Genomic DNA, 27071 nt, shown 5'->3' with positions numbered 1-27071 from the left:
CAGCCGTGGGGGAAAGGCAACCCGTATCATGCAGCAGCCAGACAGTCTCTGTGGCAGCACAGAAGACTGAAAGCACACACAGTGAAGGCTGGATCCAGCTGCAGAGGTCTCCAGGCTGAAGGCTGAAAGTGTTCGTTGAGTGCTTCTAGCTGCATATAAGGTTCTGCAAGAGAGAGGGGTGCTAAAACCTGAATGATCTACTTAATAAGCATTATGTAGAGAAGAGAAGAGCCAGAATTCACGAGATTGGAAAATAAAATCATTTACCTTCAGTCTCTTCAGTTGGAAGAAAAGATTTGTATAGGAAAAAATGACCTCAGAATAAAGACCTTGGTAAAATTTAATGGGGTGCCTCGTAGACCTTCTCAGTGGGGCAAAAGGGACTCTGAGACGCCTAAACATGTGATTTCACGGCAGCATAACACTCGGCCCAAAGTAGAGAGAGATTTGTCTTGAAAAAAAAAAAGTGTGGACATGAGTTTTAGGGGCGGGGACTCTCTGGGATTCTTAGGAAATCCACAAGGTTTTAAGGAGGATTTTCCTGATAAGCTCAAAGGCAAGACAGAATTCAGAGGAAAAGAGGCCTCAGGATGCCTGCTTTCCTATGAGCAGGAAGTAGGCTAAAGAAGATATTTAGAAGCAGAAATATGCCATTTCTTAGGGGAAAAGAGGAAAGTTTCAGAAGGTGGAGCCAGGAGCAGTGGAGAAATAGGTAGCCGTGAACCAGTCCTGAGACACAGAACTGGGTCCTAATTAATCACCCCCTGGCCCAGGAGTGGGGGTACCAGCAACACAGACCTGGATAGAATTGGCATGGAAATGTGATGGTTATTTTTATCCTGTGAATATGTTTTTGCTTTAATGGATTATGTCTTTTGGTTATTCTTTGCCTATTTCATCATTTTATGTTAGGTGTGTATGGGGAGATAACTGGGGGTTTTTGTTGTTGTTTTTCATTGTCTCAGGATCAGGAGGATCTACATGCAAAGAGCTGGGTCTGAGAAGTCCCAGAAGTGTCCAGAAGTGATGCAGAATGAAACTGAACCATTTCCTTACACCACACACAAAGATAAACTCAAAATGGATGAAAGACCTAAATGTGAGACAGGAATCCATCAGAATCCTTGAGGAGAACACAGGCAGTAACCTCTTCGACTTTGACCGCAGCAACTTCTTGCTAGACATGTCTCCAAAGGCTAGGGATGCAAGGGCAAAAATGAACTATTGGGACTTCATCAAGATAAAAAGCTTTTGCACGTCAACAAAACCAAAAGACAACTGACAGAATGGGAGAAGATATTTGCAAATGTCTTATCAGATAAGGGGCTAGTATCCAATATCTATAAAGAACTTATCAAATTCAACACCCAGAGAGCAAATAATCCAGTCAAGAAATGGGCAGAAGACATGAACAGATATTTCTCCAAAGAAGACGTCCAAATGGCCAACAGACACATGAAAAAGTGCTCAACATCACTTGGCATCAGGGAAATACAAATCAAAACCACAGTGAGATACCACCTCACACCAGCCAGAATGGCTAAAATTAACAAATCAGGAAAAAACAGATGTTGGCAAGGATGTGGAGGAAGGGGAACCCTCCTACACTGTTGGTGGGAATGCAAGCTGGTGCAGCCACTCTGGAAAACAGTATGGTGGTTCCCAAAGAAGTTGAAAATAGAGTTACTCTACGACCCCGTAATTGCACTACTGGGTATTTACCCTAAATATACAAATGTAGTGATCCAAAGGGACACCTGCACCCCAATGTTTATAGCAGCAATGTCCACAATAGCCAAACTATGGAAAGAGCCCAGATGTCCTTCGACAGATGAATGGATGAAGAAGATGTGGTACGTACACACACACACACACACACACACACACACACACACACACAGGAATATTATGCAGCCATCAAAAAATGAAATCTTGCCATTTGCAACAATGTGGATGGAACTAGTGGGTATTATGCCAAGCAAAATAAGTCAATCAGAGAAAGACAATTATCACATGATCTCACTGATATGTGGAATTTAAGAAACAAGGTATGGAGCGCCTGGGTGGCTCAGTCGTTAAGCGTCTGCCTTCGGCTCAGGTCATAATCCCAGGGTCCTGGGATCGAGCCCCACATCGGGCTCCCTGCTTCGCGGGAAGCCTGCTGCTCCCTCTCCTATTCCCCCCTGCTTGTGTTCCCTCTCCCGCTATGTCTCTCTCTGTCAAATAAATAAATAAAATCTTTAAAAAAAAAAATTTAAAAAAATTAAAAAAAAGAAACAAGGCAGAGGATCATAGGGGAACAAAGGAAAAAATGAAACAAGATGAAACCAGAGAGGGAGATGAACTATAAGAGACTCTTAATCTTAGGAAACAAACTGAGGGTTCCTGGAGGGGTGGGGGGTGGGGGGATGGGGTAACTGGGTGATGGACATTAAGGAGGGCACATGATGTAATGAGCACTGGGTGTTATATAAGACTGATGAATCACAGACCTGTACCCCTGAAACAAATAATACATTATATGTTAATTAATTGAATTTAAATTAAAAAAATAAATAAAAAATAAAGAAATAAAGTAATAAAACTGATTTTGGGAGGGAAGTAAAAAAATAAATAAAAACACAAACATAAGCAGCATGTACCATATGACTGTCGTGATGCTCTATGTCACCTACTTGATGATCATGGTTCACTTACATACTTGGATTTTAATGCAGTGTGCATTTACAATATTCTGTTCATACTGTATGCAAACATTAATATAAAGCATACACAAAAAAAGGAGTATGTGTTTCTCAACATGTCTGAGGACAGCCTTCCTTTCCTTTTGAAGATTGTGGTCATAATCATAGTAAAGAGAGAAAAAAAAAAAACGATGCTAAAAAAAGATTATCTCACACACAAGCAACATCCACAAGAAAGGCCAGAAACTGTTTATAATGCAGCATGCTAAGTAAGAGTGCTTGAGTGGTGGGGGTAGGACAGTACAAAGACACAGCACTTTTAACCCTGGCTGAGTTTCAGTCTGATAAGAGGTTCTGAGAACTTGAAGAGCCAGTTTTGAAATGGAGGTAGACGGTTTCAAGTGTATCATAAGTCTGTCATTCAGATTGCCAAAATAAAGAACACTGGGCAGACAAAAATGCAACTTCCAAACATGTCCACTGCCATGTTCCAAATGACCAGAGACGTTTCTTGCTATCATACTAAAAAGAATAAAAATTAGAGGGATGTGAACTAGGTTTGGAAGAAACATCAGAAATTGATTATGGCCCTATTAACCTCTCAGACTGTTAAAGGCAATCAGGGTACTTCTTTTCAGAGTTGTATACTCTGCTTAGGATTCCGCATATGCTCAGGGAAATGTTAAGAGAGTGGCTAAGTGTTGAGCCTGTTCTGCCACCACTGGGTCTAGCCTGGACTGCTTTGCTTTCAGGGTTCCCAGCAGTAAGACAGGGCAACACCTAATAGATGAGTGCTTTTCAAACCTCTGCTTATGCCACATTTCTTCTCTCTACCTTATCTTCCCCAACTATAAATACCTTCTGCATGGGATGGTGGACAGAATGAAATGAGATAATCCACGTACAAGTCTTCGAAGAGTGCCTGGCAGAGTAAGCTCTCTTATATGCTGTTATTGTCTCTTCGTGATTTTTAATTCACTTAAAAAGCCAAAGGATATCCAGCAACTATAATTGTATAAATATTAGTATAAATAGTGCATTTGCTAATATACTACCAACAGTTTATGACCCATCTCACCTATAGTCATAAGTGAACACTCATGTTTGGCGGTTTAAATAATTTTTGTTTTAATGCCCTTATTGTAAAATCTCTTCTTTTCTGAGTACAAAAGCAACACATGCTCTTCTTTATTTTTATTTTTATTTTTTATATTTATTCCTATATTTTTATCTTATTTTATTTTTTAAACTAAACAGTTTCTGGCCTTTCTTGTGGATATTGCTTGTGTGTGAGATAATTTTTTAGCATCGTTTTTTTTTTCTCTCTTTATTTATATTTTTTAAGATTTTATTTATTTGTCAGAGAGAGAAAGAACACAAGCAGGGGGAGTGGGAGAGGGAGAAGCAGGCTCTCCGCTGAGCAAGGAGCCTGATGCAGGGCTCCATCCCAGGACCCTGGGATCATGACCTGAGCAAAAGGCAGACGCTTAACCGACTGAGCCACCCAGGTGTCCCAACACATGCTCTTTTTTAAAGAAGAAGGGGGAGGAAGAGAAATCAAATGATACAGAATTGTTTTACTTGGAAAGTAAAAATCTCACATCATCTAATACTACTATATATAATAACTATATATAAAATAACCAATCCAGACTCTTTTCTATCTTATAAGGTTGTGAATACTTAAGAGACAACATTCAGAACTGATCCTGACACTGTGAAATATGGAATGGTTCCACAGTAAACCATAGGAGTTCTCTGGGGTTTCTTCCTGCCAGAGGCATCCCTCAGGGATGCGGGCCTGTAGGGCACGTCCCTCTGTATTCTCTACCACCAACATTTTTGTGCAGGTGAAATCAGGAACAATGAAAACAACTTGGAAAAGGGAAAGAAGTTCTAAAAAGGAATAGAATCCTTCTTTTTTGCTTTCATGTTTAAGAATCTCAAAATGGTGATCCCAATTCCACACATCCCAGAGACGGTAGAAGAGTCTTAAGGGGCTCTGTCAGTCTGAGGACCGCTATCTTCAAGATTCAGTGTTTATAAAGTCAGTGACCAGGTTTTCTTTGGGGAGCAGATAAATAATTTTAATTCAGTAAACATCCCCTGAACATCTCCCTCATACATGTATCACGAAGGTAAGCCCTATTCCCCACCCCAATAGTAAGTAAAGTTTTGTTGTTAGTAGTGGTAGGCTTTGTTTTGCTTTCCAGTTGGATACAGGACCATGGAGGGAAGAAGTCTTGCCCCTCAGCTAGCTGACATGAGTCCTGAAAGCAAATCTGGTGTAGGAGAGAGGGTGCTCAGCTAGCCGTCAGAGGACTTATCCTCACTTCCATCTCCAGCTGTACAAAGTCGAGCAAAACTTCGCATGACTTGGAGTGGCAGGTTCCTCACCTGTAAAATGGTAATGACATTACCTATCTCATAAGGGTCTTTTGGGGGGAAGGTGGGGGTGGAGGAGATCATTAAATGATGTAAGTAATGCACATAAAAGCACTCTATATATCTGAAAGTATTTTACAAACGTGGTATTAGAAATTATTATGTTCTACCATTGCCATCCATCATCAGTTTACTGCCCTAGGTAGTTTATTCAAAATACTACAAGTACTGGGCGCCTGGGTGGCTCAGTTGGTTAAGCGACTGCCTTCGGCTCAGGTCATGATCCTGGAGTCCCGGGATCGAGTCCCGCATCGGGCTCCCTGCTCGGCGGGGAGTCTGCTTCTCCCTCTGACCCTCCTCCCTCTCATGCTCTCTCTCATTCTCTCTCTCTCAAATAAATAAATAAAATCTTTAAAAAAAAAAAAAATACTACAAGTACTACCCCTTAAGAAACATGTACAGACCATGTGATCTAAAATGATCCTCTAACACCACACAACTATTCTATTACCAGTTTCTATATTATTAAACTACTCAGGGGACAGAATATTAATGCCCTATATTCACTCAGAACCACAGCAAAGTAGGAGTTGATGTTTTTCATTTACTGTATGAAGGAGGGACAAGGGAACAAACTCCTTTATAAGGAAAACTTTTATTTCAAAATGAATATCTCACATTATCCCTGTCGAAGAAGACAAACAACAGCTCCTTGCAAAACAAAAGTAACAAACTAGAAAGCAGGAGCTGACCAAACTTCTTACACATTTACCCCAATAAAAACCGTTCCACGTAGCAGTTGTGCTGTTTAGTGCTATGTAGAATCAACACCTTTAGGTGCTGAGAAGTAATCTTACAGATGTTTTAATATTAACAGAATTTACAATTTCCCTTATGTGGGAGCTTCCATTTTGGATAAAAGGGAAGTTGCATCTTTACAGTGGTAGTGGTAATATTCATAATTGGAATCAATAGATAATTCCTATCTGTCAGGTGCCTGGGTGGCTCAGTCGGTTAAGCGACTGCCTTCAGCTCAGGTCATGATCTCAGGGTCCTGGGATTGAGTCCCGCATTGGGCTCCCTGCTCAGTAGGGAGTCTGCTTCTCCCTCTCCCTGCCACTCCCCTTGCTTGCTCTCTCTCTCTCACCCTCTCTCTCAAATAAACAAATAAAATCTTTAAAAAAATTCCTATCTGTCCAATATTGAGGAAAATTCTCTAGCTAAAGAATAATTTTATCTATTCCCCCATGCACAGACTGTCAATATCCTTGTAGGTTAATTCCAACAACCATAAAATGCATACAATTTTAAGTACCATAACTTCCTGTTGAGCATTTATTAGATTTTAGCATTATATTAAAATATCTCAATTTTATTAGCTAAAATATTTATAACAGCATAGAAATGATGTCATGTTAGGTTTATTTTATTTTTATAAACCAAGTTGGGCACTCTGTTAACTAGCTTTTAAGTAACATTCATAAAATAAGCTATGGGATTGCTGTTCTTGTGCATATCTTTCAGGGTGCATGTGTTTGCCTGGGCTACTACGAGAGAGACTTTTATGTGTTTATTCAACGGGTATTTGGTGAGTACCTACCATGGGCCAGGCAATATGAGAGGATAAGGTTAGCAAAAGAGATGTGGTCTCAGTCCCTTCAAAGTATTTTTTTAGATAAGCAACAACAGAAAAAAAAAAAAAAGCTTATAGAAAGCACTTTTTTTTTTAAAGATTTTATTTATTTGACACAGAGAGAGAGTGGCAGGCAGAGGGAGAGTGAGAAGCAGGCTCCCCACCAAGCAGGGAGCCCGACGCGGGGCTCAATCCCAGGACCCTGGATCATGACCTGAGCCGAAGGCAGACGCTTAACCGACTGAGCCACTCAGGCGCCCCAGAAAGCACTTTTAAAGAAAAAAAAATGCAAATTCAGAAATGTCAAATAAGCTTCTGATATACTTAAAGTACAGACAGAGCTGAAACCAAAACCAACTTATGCAATTTCCTGATTTTTGACACACTTAAAGACAGAACTATGAAGATAATGAGGGAGCTACAACTTCGGTTTTCTGTGCAATGACAAGAAGTTTCTTAGTTTCAACAACTGTTGTCAACTATGACACAAAGATATAATAGTTTACTATTTAAAAGAGGAAGCAAAGTCTAATAAACCTGCATTGAACTCCCAAATTGCTCTGAGCAAATTGGAATAACACTACCAACCTCAAGGGTGCTCAATAAGGTGCCTGACACACAATGAGTGAATTCTCAACAAATGCATACTTACGATTTTACTCCTCATGGTAAACATACACACTTTCCATGAACATCAACAGAAAATTTGTAGATGATAGTTGAGTTATTTGCTTTTTACTTACTGCCCTCAATCTATCTTGGCCTAAAGAAACACCACTATGGCCATTTTATCCTGCCCTCCTTCTAGATATGCCCTCCAATCAGAGATGACCCTCACCCCTCCCTACTCCTCAGGCAAATCCAAACTTATCCACTTAAAACATCCCAGTCCTATGTTCAGTCTCTACTTTTTAAGGCAATAATAGCTATTTTGATGAATATATCTGTTCTTATGTGCTTGTAGCTTAATTTACCACTCATTCTAGAAAACACATTTGTATTTTTAAAGATGACCTCTATATTCTGGATAAAATGGTAAATTAAACAGTATTTCTGCTCCCTTCCAAAATCCTACTAAAAGAACTTTCACAACGGCATAAGCCAACAGGGAAAAAGAGCGGAGAGAAGAGAGCAACAATAAAATTCTGGAAGCTGTAAAGCAAGTGGGCGAGAGATAACTAACCTAACAGATATTTTATTTTTATTTTTTTAAACAATTATTTTTTTTAAGATTTTATTTATTTATTTGAAACAGAGAGAGAGACAGTGAGAGAGGGAACACAAGCAGGGGGAGTGGGAGAGGGAGAAGCAGGCTCCCCACTGAGCAGGGAGCCCAATGCGGGGCTTGATCCCAGGACCCTGGGATCATGACCTGAGCCGAAGACAGACGCTTAACGACTGAGCCACCCAGGTGCCCCTGCCTAGCAGATATTTTAAAAAGTTGAATCCTAAGCTAACAGTGGAGAAGACCAAGAAACAACCATGAGATAAATACCCTGGAATCAGAACGAAAGGTCGAGTACCTCTGAAAAGGGAGGTGATGGTGGAGTAACAACTAAGTTGGGTGAAAGCCTTTTTAAGAAGGGAAAAGACCTGTCACCCCTTATCCCCCCTTGGCAGGAGAGTACAGGCTAGACTCTGAAGCTATACCAGGAGAGAGGTACTTATCTGAAGAGAGGAGGATGAGGAGAATGTTTTTTTATATGAAATGTGGACCTCCAAGTCCTCCTCTTTCACCTATTGTCCAGCACAGTGCCCCATATTCTACAGGCAGGAGAATGAGAGATCTTTTCCATAAAGTGCAAAGTAAAAAATAAAGAGGTTAAAAATAATAAACAGAATTGGGACGCCTGGGTGGCTCAGCTGGTTAAGAGTCTGCCTTCTGCTCCAGTCATGATCTCAAGGCCCAGGAATCAAGCCGCACTGGGCTCCCTGCTTAGCGGGGAGTCTGCTTCTCCCTCTCCCTCTGCCCCTCCCCCAGTTCGTGCTCTCTCACTGTCTCCTCTCTCTCTCTCAAATAAATTTAAAAATCTTTAAAAATAATAATAATAAAGAGATGATGAGGAATTTGGAGGTCCAGTACTTTAATTTCAAATTCTGAATAACAAGAATTTCAGAGAGAACACATCATAAGGTGGTGGGGGGTGGGTAAAGAAACAGATCACCTACAAAGCATCAAGAGTCAAGATGCTTTGGACTTCTAAATGGCAAAACACTGGAATCTAAAAAATAATGGGACAATGCCTTTAAACTTTTGAGGAAAATATATTTTCAACCCAGAATTCTAAGCTCAGCCAACCATCAATCAAATATGAGGTAGAATAAAAACATGTTCAGATAGACAAAGTCTCAAAAAAAGATTCCTATGTTCTTTCTCGGGAAGAGACTGGGGAATGCATTCCAACAAAACAAGGAAGTGAAGCAAAAAAGACACAGACTATAGAATCTTAACCTGAAATCCAACAGAGGAGAGAGGCAGAGAGCAGCCCAGGATGATGGCAAAGGGAAACTCTAAGATGAGAGTTGGGCACCTGACTGGAAAGACCATCTGTCTAGATTAGGTGAGTAGGCGACACGAGAGATTTCTTCAGAAAGATGAAACTCAGAATTACTGATGGGTCAAAATTTCTTGGGAGGAGATTTAGACAATTTGGGATTGAATAGGTTGTAAGTATAAATAAAACTAAACTAACAAAAACAGCAACAAACCCAGACAATTAACCTCCAGGAAAGTAAAAACAGATTATGTGGTTATAGGAGAGTAATCTTGATATAAAACATGGATCTCCTGTGATTAGCATGCTCATAATCATAAGCATATAATTATTAAATACTGATCTAACTCAAATTAGGATTCTGCTGTATTGAGAGGATGGGATGAAGGAATAAGAGAGGTGCATATCTCTGGCAGTGAGGGCTAAAATGAGCTAAATCATTATCTTCTGTACAGGGAAATCAACAGATAATGCCCAAAATGGAAAAATCAAGAAATAGTAATAGAAGCATGTTATTTAGAGATATAAATATAAATACCAAAAGGATCAGTAAACATAGTAAACACAATAAAGAAAAGGTATAGTAAACATATGTGCCTTGGGGGAGAGGGAGATGAAATAGAAAGAGACCTTTTTTCTTTTCTTTTCTTTTTTTTAAGATTTTATTTATTTATTTGACAGAGAGAAAGCACAAGCAGGGGGAGCAGCAGAGGCAGAGGGAGAGGGAGAAGCAGACTCTCTGCTGAGCAGGGAGCCCAATGCGGGGCTGGATCCCAGGACCCTGAGATCATGACCTGAGCCGAAGGCAGACGCTTAACTGACTGAGCCACCCAGGTGCCCCTGAACCTTTTTCATTAGACTTTCATTGTTCATTAGTTTTATAGAACTAGTTGAATCTTTAATTATGTATGAATGTTTGATAAAATTAAAAACTAGAGAAAGGAAAGCAAGGAAGGGGGAGAGAAAGGGAGAGAGAGAGAAGCAAGCAGGAAAAAAAGAACAAAATAGGCTTTCGGAAATCAAAAACACTAGCTAAAAGGGCAATGCTATAAATTTTGGCTGAGGGGTAACCAGAAGCTCTCCATCCTGCCTGCTTACTTCTTTCTCTCTCTCTTTCTTAGAGAACCATCTTTTTACAGATTCCACTTTAGAATGAACATTTAGACGCATTTATAAATGGAATCTGGAATTCTCCCCCAAGTTAATTTTTTTGACTGAACTAAATCCAAAATTCCTGCCAGGGTTAAAAAAAATTCTAAAAAAGAAAATGATCCTTAAATGAAACTCAAATAATAAATGATTAAAGTTTTTTATAAATTGAAAAGAAAATAGCACTCGTGAAATGGGGAGCGCCCTAGCAGATATTACCACTTGTCATAAGACAATAATTAAAAGCATAATAATTTTGCAAACATAAAAATTAGATTAGTGGACATGAACACAACATTGAGGAATAGATCAGTTATATGTAAAATGTTAGTATATGAAGAGGCATACCATCAAAAAGTAATAGTGAAGGAGAAGAATATTAAGCAGCTAGGCTGGTATAATTGAGTAGCAAGAATTTATTCCTCTCTAAGTTGACGAAGTTTATAATTTATGGGGAGAAAGAAGCCGATACAGAAATACTAAAAGAGCAAAAACTGACCAGAAAAGGGCAAGCACCTTGTTCTGAGTTTATCAGAACAAGGGCCCAGTGTGAGCTGCCAGGACAGGCAGAGGCTCCGAACTTCAACACCACTGCTGAATCCTCTCTCACCAGGGCCAAGAATGTGAAGCAGGAAGATGAGGAGCGAGAACAGACACTGACCTCTGAGAAAATGTGCTTCAAACTTGATCTGTAACAGAGCCTGGAGGCAAAGCTGTCAAGTACCCTCCAAGGCCATAGTCATCAGATTCTTAAAATTAACTTTTAAAAAACTGGGATATAAGCCCATGATTTCCAGAGCTTTACATGTATTTTCTTTTACTATGTATTACATGTTAAAACATTAATTAACTTCAAGCAATGGCACATCAAATGAGATACAAAAGACTTCCTTCTCTGCTCCCTGCTATCTATTTTCCTCATTAAATGAAAGAGTCATGTTCTTGACCTCTCTTTGCCAAAGTGTGTGCTTACATACTGGACAGACACACACACACACACACACACGAAGGATTGGTCGATTTTAAACTAGATAGACCAAAAGATTTTCCTTTGTTACAAAGAGATCCTTTGTCTTAGAACCAAAGCCAGCCTTGTAGCTTCTATTTTTATATGTTTCAGAAGAATGGGAAACTCTCTAACCTTAGACTAAGCTGGATGACTGGCTCTATGATCTCACACTTTCTGGCACTTCCTCTTTCCTGATATTTACTATATACTATTGTTAATTGTTTGACTCCCCATCCTCTCTGCTTGCCCGTAAGTTCCACAGGGTCTGTACCTATTGTGCTTGCCATGTACCCCAGAGCACCCAGCATACAGCATCAAAATGTCCTAGGAGTTTATCAGCCTCTTCTTTAGGTGACTGATACTTCCTGCAATGACCAGACTCAGAATTGGTAGGTTTAAAAGTGCCTTTCCCTTTGAAGAACAGTAATTATTCCTTATTTCAATGAATAAGATAATATATTTTCTTGTCATAGTTCTCGTTCTCATCCTATTGGATGGTCATTTAAAGTTATAAGATAGCACGTCAAAGCTTCATCTGAGATAAAATTTCTTAGAATCTTCTTATTCTCCCAGAAAGTTTACTGATTCCTATAAATTCACTGACTTCTCCCCTATGCCTATTCGAGGAATTTGGCCTCTCTTACCCAGCTAGTAAAAGGCCAAGTCAGACTCATCCCTCTCTCTTTCCAGCAATCTGGGGCAAAACCAGCCAAGGACTTCGGGACAGTATTTCATGGCCACACCAGAGATATGCTATGAAAGACAAGGGGTAAATGCTGTTCTAACAAACCTGCTGGAATTAAGGCTCATGTGTTCCTCTGTTGTTCCACAGTTTTCATAACTTCTTATTTGAAGAATCCCACTAGGCTTGGTCACCATCAAAAGCATAACAGCTTAGGTCAGTGGTTCTCAAAATATAGCATGTATAAAAGTCATCTGTAGAAAATTTTTTGAAAATATCAGTTCATAGGCTCCACTCTTAAAGATTCTGTTTCAATAGATATCAAATGTGGGCCTGGACTTTCTGTTTTCTTTGTTGTTGTTGTTTGGTTTGGGGGGTTGTTTTTAAAGATCCCAAGTAATTCTGATGATTATAATCTACAGGCTACATATTGAGAGTCACTGGACTGGTCTGGGGCTTTTCAAAGGTGTAGAAAGATGAGAGAGGGAAGAAGGGAGAAAAGAGAGAGAATGTAGGTTAATATCACAAAATTGTTTGCCATTCAACAATGGTAAAGCCCAGAATCACAGCAAAGGCCAGTATGCATTACACTTTTGTTCTGGGTCTGGACAGCCAAGGGCTTTTTGCTAGCCGTGGGATCAGAAGTTAGTTTTCTATGAGGCACCTACACGCCACTCATCCCAGCCTTCCCTCACTGGGTTCCCCTTCTGCTCCTCATCTTCCTAGGATTAAGCCTACTTTGTTTTCTTGCTATCTGGTCAGCTATTCTAAATCCTTAAGGGCCTTGGAAAAAATGCCAACTTTCTGGGCTCCACTCAGCAGGGCAAAAGTCTGGGTCGGAAAGACACAAACAAGGCTGCAGCAGAGGAGAATGCTTTCCTCCATACAATGGTTGTGGATGATGTGATATTCTGATCCCCTTCAGGACCAAGGCTCTCAATTCCCCCAAGTGCCAGAAATGTTGGCTACTGAAGGCTCAGAGCTCCAGGAATTGCCTTTGACTGAAGGAAGCTGCTTAGTCCAAGACTGCACCTCATGCCTGGGTGTAGCCCATATCCAGTGACTTGTCAATGCAGGGAATGCAGATGACTAGCTCCCCTGCTTGCGGAACAATTCTGAAGGGCCACTCCTGTTCCAAAGTTTCCTCCTATTGAGGCCCCCATTGTACATGCACTGAAGTTCAGTCTCTCCCTCTGCATAATCCTGAGGCTCTCTCTCCCTGACAAGTGCTGTTCCCACAGCATCTTCTGATAAACCTCCTGGATGCAAACCTCACAGTCTATTTGCAGGGAATGTGACCGAAGTTGCTGAACTTGCCTTTTTCAGTCAAGCACTGACAGCACAGTGTAGTGGGCCTCTGTACCTGACTTCTTGGGTAATCCAGTGGTCACTTAATTTCTCCAAGTGTGTCCTTCCTCAAGTATAGAATTCAAATACAGACGACAACAACAATAATACTTACCATTTCTGTTTTGCCAGGTTTTATGAGAATTAAAAGAGAAAACATATATGAGAGTACTCTGTAACTAAAGAAGAGCTACATCATACTATCATCTAACATCTCTATATCCTGGTTTACCGTGCAGTAATCAAGGAAGAAGGACGAAGGACGTAGGATATCTACCAATATGATACCATTCAGGTTACACAATGTATGCTACTTTCTCAAATCAACAGATTTGTGTTACTAATCAATACAGCTAGGCACAAAATAAAAAAAATTAGAAATAAAGCCAGGAGGTCAGATGTGCTCTACCACAATCCTGAAACTGAAAGAGAAGACAGAACAATATTTGTTCACTCTGTTTCCATATGAAGACAGCAACAGAGCAATTTCCACTCCTCTGTAAAGTCAGAATTCACATTTTTACCCAATAAGTTACGCAATGAGTAATGGAATATCTTTTACATCTTTGAACAGAGAAACAAGTATATAAAATGAGGAATACTTTTCCAGGCAACTAAGTATTTTCTGGATTACCTTGATACTGTATCTACTAAAAAGAAAAGAAAAAAAAAAAACACAATACACAAATCAAGTTGAAAACACTGAGTTAGTTCAAGAAGAATAAGTGGAAATTATCAATTCTAAAACTATGCTTTATATTAAAAATTACCAAATTACTGAGCCTTACCAAGAACTTAAATGAGATATACAAATAATGTCTGGTATTCACAGACTCAGAAGGAGTGGCTAATGAACGACTTAATCTGACAGATGGCTTTATTATCAGCAAGAGTCACAGAATGATTATAACTGGAAGGAAGCTGAGAGACTTATGAAAGCCCCCAACTTCAGTGATTCTCTGCTCTCAGAGAAACCACAGTTAAAAAGAAGAGGCAAGACAAACCCACATGAAATATTAACCAAAATCCTTCCCTTTCTTATTATTTGAGTACTGAATGAATTACAGATAGGCATACAGGAATTCAGAACAAGGGGTGATCATGTGGGTTGGATCATTCCAGAAGGCTTCGTGTCTTCCATATAGTGGAAAGACATGTCTCCCCATATAGTGTCTCCCCATATAGGGGGAAGCTATAAATACCTTATTTTCCTGTTAAGCCTGAAGAGATCCTGAATGAAACATTTCCTTCATGCATGGAGAAAATATTTTAAAACTTCAACCTTAAGATGAGTTTGCTGATTCAGTTTAGGTAGAACATCAATTCAGTATTTATAATCCTTAAATAGTTCAAAGTAGAGGTTTTTGAGAAAAAGATAATTAGACCCCGCTTGCTGAACAAATACCAAAATCTTAATCTAACTCATGAAATAATGAGAACAGTGAAGAGATGAGGCCAGATTTTGGGGGGAAGTGGGGAGCTTGGCTTGTTTGTCAAAAATACCTTTATTGGGACCAAAAGAATCTATCTGGATACTAAAAATAGAAAATAGGTCCCAACCCCTAGAAATCTGAGTCATTTTGCCTAGTTATAATCAAGAAAACAGGGGACACTGCGGGCCAGCTTCACTTAGTAAGATTCTGGAAGTTAGAGGCAAGACCTGCTTCGGGGTAAAACCAGAAGAAAACAGGCCCCAGAAGGTAGATCACAAACCGGGAGTGTAAGATTTGGAGTTATGCACCTGCCTGAATTTGTTAGCAATTCTTCTACCATTGGACCCTGCTCTGTAGATTAATATCCCCTGGCCAACCTCTCTGTTTCCCCACAAGAGGGATACTACAGATTTCTGCAACAGATCATTGACTACATCCAAGAAATGCAAAGCAGTGAACATTCAGCGTTTGGGGAGAGTGGTAATCTAGGCAGCTCTAAAGACACATTTGTTGAAGTTCTGGAAACTCACAGCCAGAGTGAGTCTCCATAAAAGTGTTTCAAATTCCCAGGAGAAATTTTCTGATTATTCTAGGCTTATTCCTTCTGTTTTGTTGTTGTTGTTTGTTTGTTTTGTTTTGTTTTAGTTCAAAATGGTGGTTTTATTAAAGCGTGGAGACAGGACACTCGGGCAGAAAAAGCTGCTTTCCCCAGACTGTGAGGAGCAACTGATTAAATACTTCAGGGTGGGATGTAAAGATAAGGGAAGTTTCTAGGCTTATTCTTAGATCAACCAAATATATCTAGGGGTGAAGGTAGGGGAAGTGATGCCATGCAGCACAATAGGGCCACTGAGGGCCCATCTTATATATTGGGCCATCCCTGGACGAGAAAGAATTGTTGGCATCAAGACAATGACTCCAATTTGAGTATACCACAGTGTCTGAGACTTCATTCATTCATTCATTCATTCATTCACTTATTCATTCACTCACTCATTCATTCATTCATTTATTCATTCATTCTTAGAGATACCATGTCAAAGCAATGTGGTTCAGAATGTAAGCTCTGGAACCAAGTGCATGGGATCAATTGCTAGCTCTATCAGTTACTAACATTACGCTTACTTCACCTGTCAAAAGCAGTCAATTGTAGTACCTAACTCACAGGGATGCAATGAGAAGTAGAAGACTGAAGTCACATAATGAGCCTAGAATAGTGCCTGGCACTAATAAGCACTCTATACATTTTAGCTATTATTATTCATTCAAAAATTTTAATGAGCACTGATTATGTGCCAAGCACTGTATAAGGGCCTCATGGTCCTTTAGCACAAACCTATTCTTCTATTTAGGTTCCCATCCTAGTCATTAACTAGGAATGTAGGAGTCATCCTAAACTCCTTCCTCTCCCTCACTGCCCACCCCTAAAGATGTGGCCAAGTTCTGCCTATTAGACATGTCAGCTCCTTCCCTCTTTTCCACTCCTCACTATCACTGCCTGACTCAAGCCTTCTCCAATTTCTCTTCTCAAATATTACAGTAATCTCCTGTGTGTCTCCCATAAGGCTGGTGTTGTGCTCATCCAATCTATTCTCCATCTTGATTCTAAATTGTCTTTCCAAAACACATATCTGGCAATATCATTCACCTGCTGAAGTCTTCTATGGGATAAAAAGTCACAGGTCCAACATGGCACATGGGACTTTGTAATGTGGCCCAGTCTGTCTCCCTAGCCCTCACCCCGTGCCCATACTGACCAGGCTGGAGTTCCCTAACAGTACAGCGCTGATCCTTCCGCTGGGTCTACTATCCCTCCATCTGCCCGACAGCTCCCCCTCTTACATTGAGGCTCATTATTTAATCAATAAATACTTCCTAACACCTGCCATGAGTAATGCCTCTACCAAGGTCAGGGAATACAATGATGAAGAACACAGTCAATCATTTCTTTCTCATAGAAAAAGTAACTTTGACGCCCTTGAGGGAGAAATGAAATATGGAAATTGAGAATGAGTTGTCTCAAGTTTAGCATTGTTTCCCCCACTAGTTGGAATACCTTATGGAACTGTAGAAACTGAATATATTTTGGCATCAAGTCCAAAAGTACCTCAGCAGATGTCAATCTCAACAATAAACTGTGACACAGTAGATTTAGTCATTTTGACTTGTACAGCTATGATGTGTTGGAAAAGGTTGATTTGAACTATAAAAAAACAATAATCAGAAAGTTGTTTCAATATGGTGTTATAAAGTTATAGGCCATTAACTAGCCACTCTGTTTTTAAAAGGTTAGTAACTCTAAGTGCCTGCAACTGTCTAGGGGTAATAACAGACTCAGTTTCTTTTTACATGGTTATAAATAATATGAAATATGGTTAACTCAAACACTTTAAGAATCATTCCTTTCTAATTAATACATTGTTAAATCACTCATTGAATGAAATGCTTACTGAATAAGCACAACAGGCTATCTACAAAGACAAGTAGATGATCAAACTCAAAACTTTCCTCATTCTTCCAGCAATGATGACATAGTTCATTCAAAATCCCAGATCTGCAGAAATATATCATGACAGAAGCTCTTCTGTGGACACAGATTTGTCAAAGTGCCCATCTCCTTCATTGGATTTTCCAACCTTCCACACTAGTGTTTATGGCCCTTTTCAGCAGCATCCTGTCTTATTTACGATTGTATAACCAGACCTCTGTGAAAAGCGTGGCACAAAGAAGGTGCCTGGTAACTGTTTGCTGGGCTGACCTCAGCTCAACTCAGCTCCAACAGAGATGCTGTCCCCTTCTCTACTGTGTGTTGAGACAGTGCACAGTCCTTTCCCAAGAGCCACTACCCAGCTGCAATGGGACCTATCAGCTTAAATATGTTAATATCTCACCTCCAACAGGTATCCACCATCTTCAAATATTTTCATGTGGCACTAATTTACTAAAGACAAACTGTCCAAAATATTTGGATTCAGAGAGTGACATTCAATCACTATGTAAAATGACATATTTCTACCATACCATACCAGTGAAAGTAGTAACACTTGGTTACTGAACAATGAACTTAATTTTCTCTTGGGCCTCTGCAGCAAAGCACATGATTTGAATGGTTATCTTACATCAGCCTAGTGACCCTAGCTGGTAGGCTGTACCATCAGGTGCTTTAGGAAACTGAAAACTTAAACTGTTACTTCCTATACCACCAGCCCCCTATACCACGCACTTTATATCTTAGTCTTACTTTACACACACCCAGAGTGAACCTCACTTTTCAAAAGTTCATTAACAAAGTCTCACAATTAAAAGAGCAGCCCTGTGAGTCATTTTTGGATACCCGTGTGGAAATAACAACTCCTCCCTTTGCTGAGAAACGGCTTCAACAAGTGCATGAGAACCACAGGAAGTAATACACATCTCAACTACTGTCAGAGGAGTCTAGAATTCCCTCTCAGGGCTGTGTGGCCCTGGCAGTCACCTTGCCACTATTTCTTGTCTTCATTCTTCTAAAAAGAAAGTCTTTTTTATGTGGGCTTGGAAGGAACTAGCTCAAGGCAATATCAATTTCTCCGTATTTCCTGGCTCCTGAGTCATATTGTCAAGTTCAAGTCAAGAAGTACCCATTCTGGTGTTTTTGAGAAAGTGCAACCTAAAATAGGGAGTGAACAGCACCTGGGTGGCTCAGTTGGTTAAGCGGCAGACTCTTGATTTTGGCTCAAGTCATGATCTCAGTGTCCTGAGATCAAGCCCCCTCTTGGGCTCTGCGCTGAGCGTGGAGCCTGCTTGAGATTCTCTCTCTCTCTCTCTGCCCCCCCGCCCCTACCCCCGCTCACTCTCTCATAAATAAATAAGTTGATAAGTAAATAAATTAATTAATAAAAATAAAATCGGAAGTGAACAGGCGATCGCACCGAAGTAATGTCCCCGGTAATTCAAAAGAACTTCAGCCTCTCGACTTAAAACCAAAGTAGTCTTAGGTGCACACTTTGTAAAGGGAAGCCTATCAACAGGAACCCGAAGTAATTTCAATGCAGCCCTAAATGCGTAGTCCCTTGCCCACTGAGAGAAAAAAAAAGTCACTCGCTGTACATGAGAAACCCAGGGCCGAGTTCGCTGAGGCGCGAGGCGGCGGCGTGAGCACCGCGGCCAGACCCGAGATCCCCCCAAAGACATCCCTCGAAGCCCAGCCAGCGAGGCCACCCCGGCGTCCCCCCGCGGCTCTCCGCGCACAGCCTAGCGGGGCGCATCCTCGCTCCTGGGCCAGTTAAGGAGAGACAAAGAGGTACAAAGGGAAAAAACGAACCAGGAACAGGACCGAGCGCGCGAACCGGGAAGCCCTGTCCTGCGCGGGCGCCGGTCCTACGCTGGGAGTCGTGAGAAGGAAGGAAACCTGTCGCGCGACTCCTGGCGGCGAGGCTCCCGGCGCCTCCCGCGGCCGGGACTGGGCTCTTCCTCAGCCGCCCGAGCTCCGCGCCGCCGCCGCCGCATCTGGACGCCGCCGGCCCAGCCCCTGGTGTCTGCAGCGTCTGCAGCGTCCGCAGCTGGGGGAGCAGGCCCCGCCCCGGGACGACTGCGCCGGCCGCCGGCGCGTCGGTCCCCGCCCCGCCCGGAGTCCGTGCGCCCCTGCGGGTCAGCTCCAGCCGCCTCCCCTCTCATGGGCGCCCACAGGCCCTCTCTGCGTGCTGGCCGAGGCACCTCACCCGCTCCCCCACCCCCGCACGGAGAGGGGGGCCGGAGGCATCGGACTTTCCCCGGGAATCCCCCTGGCGCTGGTGACGTTTGCCGGCCGGACCCGTGCAGCCGGTTCTGAGTGTGGGTGTGAGTGCGAGAGGCTGGGGCCGGCCCTGCACCTGATGGGACCCGCCAGGAGGCGGGCAGGGAGGCTGAGCACGGTCTTGCCAGAGCCCCCTCCGACTCACCCCTCTCAAGTAGCCCTGAGCCCCAGCCGGGTACATTCATTCATTTAGTACCAACTGAGTGTCCACTCAAGGACTGAGGATACTACCCTGGATAAAAATAGCTCCAAGACCCTGCCCTCGAAGACCTGGCATTCCAGTGCGGAAAGATAAACGGATTAAGGGTATATTACGCGGACTGGTGGTAAGTATCTTGAAAAATAAGACTGAGGCTCAAAAGTTAGGAAATGCTAAAAAAAAAAAAAAAAGCCTTCATTGATGGGGAATTTTCAGAGAAATGCAGAAGCCAACAGAAAGAGTTCCCAATGGCTGAAGCTAGAACAATTTGAGCAACAAAATAAATAGTGGTAGTAGACTGCAATCAAAGTAAAAAGAAAATCCATGAGTTCCTAATGATATAAGTAGTTGAATGAATAGGTGGAGAGGAGATGCAGAAGAACTTGTAAAAATTTATGTGAAGCACAACTTCCCACTCCTTGCTCAAAGTGACTAATCCCAAAACGTAAGGTATGGAAAGGGGGAAAAAGAGTAACTTCACAATGGAGACACCTAAAAAACACGATCTTGGCCAAATGATCAAGGTCAACATTAACAGTCATAAATCATATTGATAGTATACACTCTTGATATGTGATGAAAATGTCACTTTACCTCTGTGGCCTTCCTCCCCAGGCCCATAACCCCAGCTTATCATAAGAGAAACATCAGACAAATTCCAGCAGAGGGACATCCTACAAAATACCCCACCAATACTTCTCTAAGCTGTCAATGTCATCAAAAACAAGGAAAGTCTGAAAAACTGCCACAGCCTTGAGGAGCCTAAGGAGACATTACACTTAAATGTTTGTGGTATCCTGAATGGGATCCTGCAACAGAAAAAGGCCAGTAGGTAAAAACTAAGGAGGGTTTACCTAGGTGGCTGATTCAGTTAAGAGTCAGTCTCTTGATTTCCTTTCAGATCATGATATCAGGGTTGTGAGATCGAACGTTAGAGGGCTCCCCACTCAGTGGGGAGTCTGCTTGAGATTGTCCCTCTCCCTATACCCCTCCCCCGCCCCCACTCATGCTCGTGCTCTTGCTCTCTCTCTCTCAAATAAATAAATAAATAAATCTTTTTCAAAAACTAAGAAACTCTCAATAAAGTATGGACTTTCATTAGCAGTATAGTATCAAGATTGGTTCATTAGTTATGATGATGTGCCATACTAATTGTACGATGGTAGTAATAGGGGAAAATGGGAACAACATTTATGAGAACGCTTTATACTATCCTTGCAATTTTTCTGTAAATTAAAACTGTCCTAAAAAATGAAGTTTATTTTAAAAGTTAAGCAAAATAAGAGAGATGAGGGGTGTTATAATAAACTAAAAACAAAAAAAAAGGGGGGTTTATTTCAAAGGTCTCTAAGATAAGAAAACAGTTTGAGGGAGGAAACAGTGTGGATATTTGGGTTATGACCATTTCCAGCAGAGAGATCTGCAGGTATAAAGGCCCTGAGGCAAGAGCATGCTCGGCTTCTAAGAATAGTATCAGTGTGGGTAGAACAGAATGAGTGGGGGAAAGGCAATGGGTGGTGGAGCTAGGAGTGGAGAACAGTGTATGTAGGGCCTAGGTGGTCAAGATAGTCTTAATATTTTACCCTGATTGAGAAAGGAAGACATCGAAGAATTTTCAGTAGAGGAGTGACCTGATATGGCTTTTTTTTTTTTTTTCTGTTGTGTTGACAAATTAGGGGAGAGGATGGAAGAAGGCCAATTTTACAAATTCTTCTGCAGGGGAGATTTATCTCCTCTACACCATTATTGATTGAATCTATAGAATAAGTAAAGTAAATTGCCCTCCTCAGTATGGGTGGGCCTCATCCAATCTGTTGAAGGCCTGAATAGAACAATGGAATAGAACAATTCTCCCTGGAAAAGGGAGAATTTGTCCTCTCTGGGCCTTTTTTTTTTTTTTTTAAGATTTTATTTATTTATTTGACAGAGAGAGACACAGCAAGAGAGGGAACACAAGCAGGGGGAGTGGGAGAGGGAGAAGCAGGCTTCCCGCCGAGCAGAAGCCCAATGCAGGGCTCGATGCAGGGCTCGATGCAGGGCTCGATGCAGGGCTCGATGCAGGGCTTGATCCCAGGACCCTGGGGTCATGACCCGAGCCAAAGGCAGACACTTAACAACTGAGCCACCCAGGCGCCCCTCTCTGGGCCTATCTTTGAACTGGGACATCAATTTTTTCCTGCCTTCAGACTTGGCCTCAAACTGAAAGTTACACCATTTACTCTCCTGCTTCTCAGGCCTTTGGACTCAGACAGGAATTATACCACCAATTTTCCTGGGTCTCCATCTTGCCGACTACAGATCGTAGAAATTCTCAGCCTCCATAATATATATGTTTCATTCATATATACCTGGTTCTGTCTCTCCGACAACCCTCACTGATTCAAAACCCTAGAGCTGGTAAGAAGTGGGCAGGTTCTGGATATATTCCCAAGGAGAAGCTGACAGGACTGGCTGATTAATTGGATGTAGGACATGAGAGAGTAAAGGGAATCAGGATGAGTCAAGGTTTTTACTTGGAGCAATTAGAAGAAAAGAGCTTCCTTACGCTAAGCAGGGAAGACAGCTTGAGAAGCAAGTTGTGGGGTTGGGGGAGGGGAGGGAAGGGTTGCTGGGGATTAAGAGTTCCATTTTGGACACTTGAAGTTTGGAGTTGTCAAGAAGCCATTTAGATAGATGAGTCTGGGATAATGCTATTAATTGGGAGTCCTTAGCATATAGGTGATGTGCAGATAGAATTTAGATAGTTAAGTCTGAGCCCTGGAGCACTCCAAAGGTCAGAGATCAGGAAGATGAATAGCTGGAAGAAATATATGGTCAAGAGAGAGATTTTTATTTTTAATTGGAAGATATGCCTGTTTGTATGCTCATGGCCATGAGCCAAAAGAGAAGGAAAAAGTGAGGATGCAGAGGAGTGAAGATCATTGCTGTAGCAATGTTCTTGAGTAGATGAGCAGGGGTGGGATCCAACGCACAAAAGGAATGTTGGGGTTAAATTGGAGAAGATAGAGAAAATAGAATTCTTTTCTGATAGCTGGAGGGGAGGCAGAACATATGGGCACAGATGCTGGTTAATGTGGAGGCAGAAAAATGTTTTGTCAGAGAAGAAGCAAGGTTATCAGTGGAAAGAGAGGAAGTTTGAGAAGAGGATAGAAAGTATGAAATATCATCCAGGGACAGTGAGAGAGTAAATAGACTCTGAAAATATAGTCAGATTGCTGGATAACACTAAGGGTTCATTTGAAGTCAGGGACCAAGATACAAAGGGAGGCCAGTTGGTATAGTTGTGTATTCTCACCAGCCTCATTTGCCTATTTGGGTACAAATAATGCTAGACAGAGGTCCAGATACAACCAGAGTTTGGAGTTGACAGCTGAATATGTTGGAGGAGAGAGGGACAAGAGCATGGAGCATCTATGCAAGGGAATGATTATAAGGAAGGACCATGGCATTTAAACCAAGGAAGGAGAGAAAAGAGGACATAAATGATGGTGTTGAGGAAAGTGAAAAGGTGTTAGGTTAATGGATTGGAGGCCCCAGGATGTCAAGGAATTGTGCAGTGGGGGATTAGAGAGATTCAGTTGGAAAAAAGCAAGTTGGTTATCAGAGAGTAGGATCTTTGAGACTTAGATGATGAAGGGCTGAAGATGTTCATAATGACAAAGTCTAGACTGACCTGGGCTTTCTGCAATTGATGTGCCCACCCCCGTCTAGGCTCCCAGGTTGGTCTCCCTATGTTTTATACATTTTTTCTGGAGAGATTGGCTCTCACCTCCAGTCTGGATTTTTTGAACCATGAGTATGGATGAGGACTTTAGGGTAAAACCAGATAAAGCAGGACAAGCGCTTGGAGAGGGGGATATCTGCTACATGAAATGAAGTCTTGTCCTCTGTATACACCATCTTGTATCCTACTGCCATCCCAAATTTGAAGCGCTCATAAACCCACTGAATCTCAGGATTGGAGGGTCATCTAACCCAGCCACCCCTCTCAAGTACAACTCCTCCATCACCCTCAGTAAATAGTCATTTTTTACCCCACACCATGTAGTAACCACCAACCATCATTTCTCTTTGCCATGCTAGTTTGCAAACTCCTTGAGGACATATTAGTTTAACCTGTCTTTTTTGTGTGTGATACAATATATGTGACGTAAAACTTACCATTGTCACAATTTTAAAATGTAAAGTTCAGCTCCATAAGTACATTCACATTGTTATGCAATCCTCGCCATCCATTTCTAGAATTTTTTAGCTATCCCCAACTGACAACTCTGTACCCATTAAACACTTAATTCTCCAATCCCCCACTCCCCAGCCCCTGGCAGCCACCACTCTATGTTCTGTCTCTGTGAATTTGACTAGTCTAGACATTTGTATAAGTAGAATGGAACAATATGTATCCTTTTGTAACTGGCTTGTTTCACTCGGCATAATGGCTTCAAGGTTTATCTATGTTATAGCATGTGTGTCCGAATCTTTTTCCTTTTAAAGCCTGAATAATATTTCTTTTTCAGTCATTGCTTTCATTTTTCTGGTGTGTATACCCAGAAGTGGGATTGCTGGATCATACGGTAATTCTCTGTGTAATTTTTTTGTGGTATCATCACACATTTTTCACAGAAGCTGCACCGTCTTACATTTATACTAGCAACACACAAGAGCTCTGATGTCTCCACCTCCTTGCCGACACTTGTTATTTCTTATAACCTAGCTCTGATTTCCTCTCTACCTAACACGCTGCTAGGCACCTGATGTGGTATGAGTGAACGAACAGCTGTTGTTAACCCTGTTGAAAAGGGAAATAAGATTAAATGAATCAGCAAGCCCCATCTTGCACATCTTGTTCTAGATTCGCACTGTCCACTATTGTAGCCACAGGTAGCTATTTAAATTTAAATCAATTAAGATTAAGCAAAATTTTAAATTCACTTCCTCAGCTCAGTGACATTTTCAGTGCACAACAGCCACCGTAACTGGTGGTTATTAGTGTCCACTGTATCGGAGTGTGCAGACTAGAACACTGCTGTGAACATTACCAGTTCTTTGGTTACTATATTGGGCAGTGCTTTCTAGATCCTGCGAGGGCCCTGTGCTTTGTCTCACAAATCATATTTGGATAAGCTTTTCCAGAGTTGGACAGCTTAAAATTTAAGATAAAGGTCTTTCTTTCAGGAGGGAGGAAATATGCTACCTAAAAATTCTATGGCCCTTAATACATAAATGGCTGCCACACAAGGTCTCAAATTTTTATGTTTAAATATTAGATTTGGACTTTCAGTGATTATGTGGTTCTATTGCTCTCGATGATTACCTTTATGAACACAGATTTGCTAAACTAGATAAGCCTTTCTCTATATCACTCAAAACAGTTCTTTATTAAACCATTGGTTTCAAAAAAATATTTTTAGATTCAGATTGGAAATTAGGTTTCTACTTACTACTTTATACCCAAAGCCTAACACGATACCTAGGATATTAGAGACTCTCAATAAATATTTGTTGAATGATGAGTGAATGAATGACAAAAGTAAGCACTGAGCAGAACTTGGGAGCTCAGGGCACTGAGATAACATTTTAGAGGGTGGCATCCAGGTGTAATGAGATTTAGGAATATGGATCTAGCACTGTTTGTTTTTTTTTTTAACAAAACAGGGATTTTAAGCCATGTTCTTTTCTCTCATTGTTCAAAAAATAGCTTAAAACTTAATTCCTGTAAGGATCTTGTCTAGTACATGTTTATAAAGCTTCAACTCTTTTATAAACACTGGCCACCGATGAATATAATAACAAGAACAAATTCTAGGTTTCAATAATGTCAGCATGTGTGCGGACACCTTCTGTTTGCCCCTTCAAATTTACTTTCTACCTCCCTCCATTCTGCTGCTACCCTGGATGGTTGATCTTAATGGATGATTGCAACAGGCAATCCTGTTGGGCTTAGCCAGTAGGGAAATCTAGCAGGAGAGCAGAATGAGCTCGGGGAATTTATTCCAAGCAGAGGGCTATCTGTGTTCCTCAACAGAAGGTCACTGTTCCTCTAAGATGGTCTGTTCTGTATGATTCCCTCTCCTTCCTGGTTCTGATTACCTCTCCTTACTCATGGTTCTCAGGCCTGGAGTATGACCTCCTGGGAGTCCCTATGGTTCCCACTCTGCCTATACCTTTATAATATTACCTTTATTTATAAACCTTCATCGAATTATTCTAATTTGAATGTGCCATCTGTTTCATGTTGGGACCTTGAACAGCCATCCTTAATCAGCTATACCGTAGTGTCTAAATCCCTGCTCTGAAAATTTTATACCTACAGACCTTACAAAAATGTTCCCTGATAGTATTAGCATCTCCTTATCGCAATCTACCGGTTAGCTTTATGAAGAAACCATGTTGTATGTCATATAATATAAATTTTTCTCCAGTACACTCAGACTAGAAAAATATTCTAATTCATAGGCAAATCTTCTTGCATATAGCTTCTCTACATAAAATATTATTTATGGAAATATATAAAGAAGACTATAAAATAAATAGGTTATGTTTAAGATATTAAATATCTTAATATCTAATAAGCTGTACATTACTTCTAAATGTGAGAAAATCTGTACCTCAGTACTGCAAACAAACCATCATTACTCAATATACACAGTTTACCAGAGAACACAGTTTCTAACCTTTTCCTATACACTGAATGTTTGTGTCTGCCAAAAATTCATATGTTGTAACCTAATCCCCAATGTGTTGATATTAGGAGGTGGGGCCTTGGGAGGTGATTACATCATGAGGATGGAGCCCTCAAGAATGGAATTTATGTTCTTATAAAAGAGGCCCCAGAGAGCTCTCTTTCCCCTTCATCATGTGAGAACACAGCAAGTAGACAGCTATCTATGAACCAGGAATTAGGGTCTCACCAGATACCAAATCTGTTGGCACCTTGATCTTAGGACTTCCCAGCCTCCAGAACTATGACAGATAAACTTCTGCTATCTATAAGCCATAAAGTCTAGAGTAATTTTGCTATAGCATATAGCCTACATGGATTAAGACACCCTTTGAAGCTCAATATTTAGTAAATGTATACAATTATTAGCAGACATCAGCTCATTTAAAAATACATAAACCCCATAATGCTAATACCTATATTAAAGATAACTAGGGATACCTGGGTGGCTCAATCAGTTAAGCATCTGCCTTCGGCTCAGGTCATGATCCCAGGGTCCTGGGATCGAGTTCCGCATTGGGCTCCTTGCTCCATGGGAAGCCTGCTTCTCCCTCTGCCTGCCGCTT

The 27071-nt window shown here is 41.2% G+C and overlaps 1 protein-coding gene and 1 long non-coding RNA gene across 6 annotated transcripts in view; one reads left to right on the top strand and one right to left on the bottom strand.

The window, feature by feature from the left end:
• Nucleotides 1–27071, top strand: part of LOC115944636 (uncharacterized) — a 63678-nt gene that overhangs the window by 34173 nt on the left and 2434 nt on the right. Inside the window, exon 4 of one of the 2 annotated variants that reach the window (XR_014147371.1) lies at nucleotides 966–2373. The exons of the other annotated variant lie outside the window; for it this stretch is intronic. This is a non-coding gene — a long non-coding RNA (uncharacterized LOC115944636). Of the gene's footprint in view, nucleotides 1–965; nucleotides 2374–27071 lie in introns of those variants that run through there. 2 annotated transcript variants of the gene reach the window in all.
• STX11 (syntaxin 11) overlaps nucleotides 1–27071 on the bottom strand; it is a 42263-nt gene that overhangs the window by 13556 nt on the left and 1636 nt on the right. The window contains exon 1 of one of the 4 annotated variants that reach the window (XM_081827450.1): nucleotides 19515–19538. The exons of 1 other annotated variant lie outside the window; for it this stretch is intronic. The gene's annotated coding sequence lies outside the window, so the exon portion shown is untranslated. Of the gene's footprint in view, nucleotides 1–19117; nucleotides 19458–19514; nucleotides 19539–27071 lie in introns of those variants that run through there. 2 more of the 4 variants (XM_081827453.1, XM_081827452.1) reach the window with 2 other exon arrangements.

This window comes from Leptonychotes weddellii, chromosome 8 (genome assembly GCF_054177405.1).
Source record: "Leptonychotes weddellii isolate Sample4059 chromosome 8, ASM5417740v2, whole genome shotgun sequence".
NCBI classification, from domain to species: Eukaryota; Metazoa; Chordata; class Mammalia; order Carnivora; family Phocidae; genus Leptonychotes; species Leptonychotes weddellii.
The sequence above is the reverse complement of the archived record's forward strand: the minus strand, read 5'-3'. Positions and strand labels throughout refer to the sequence as shown.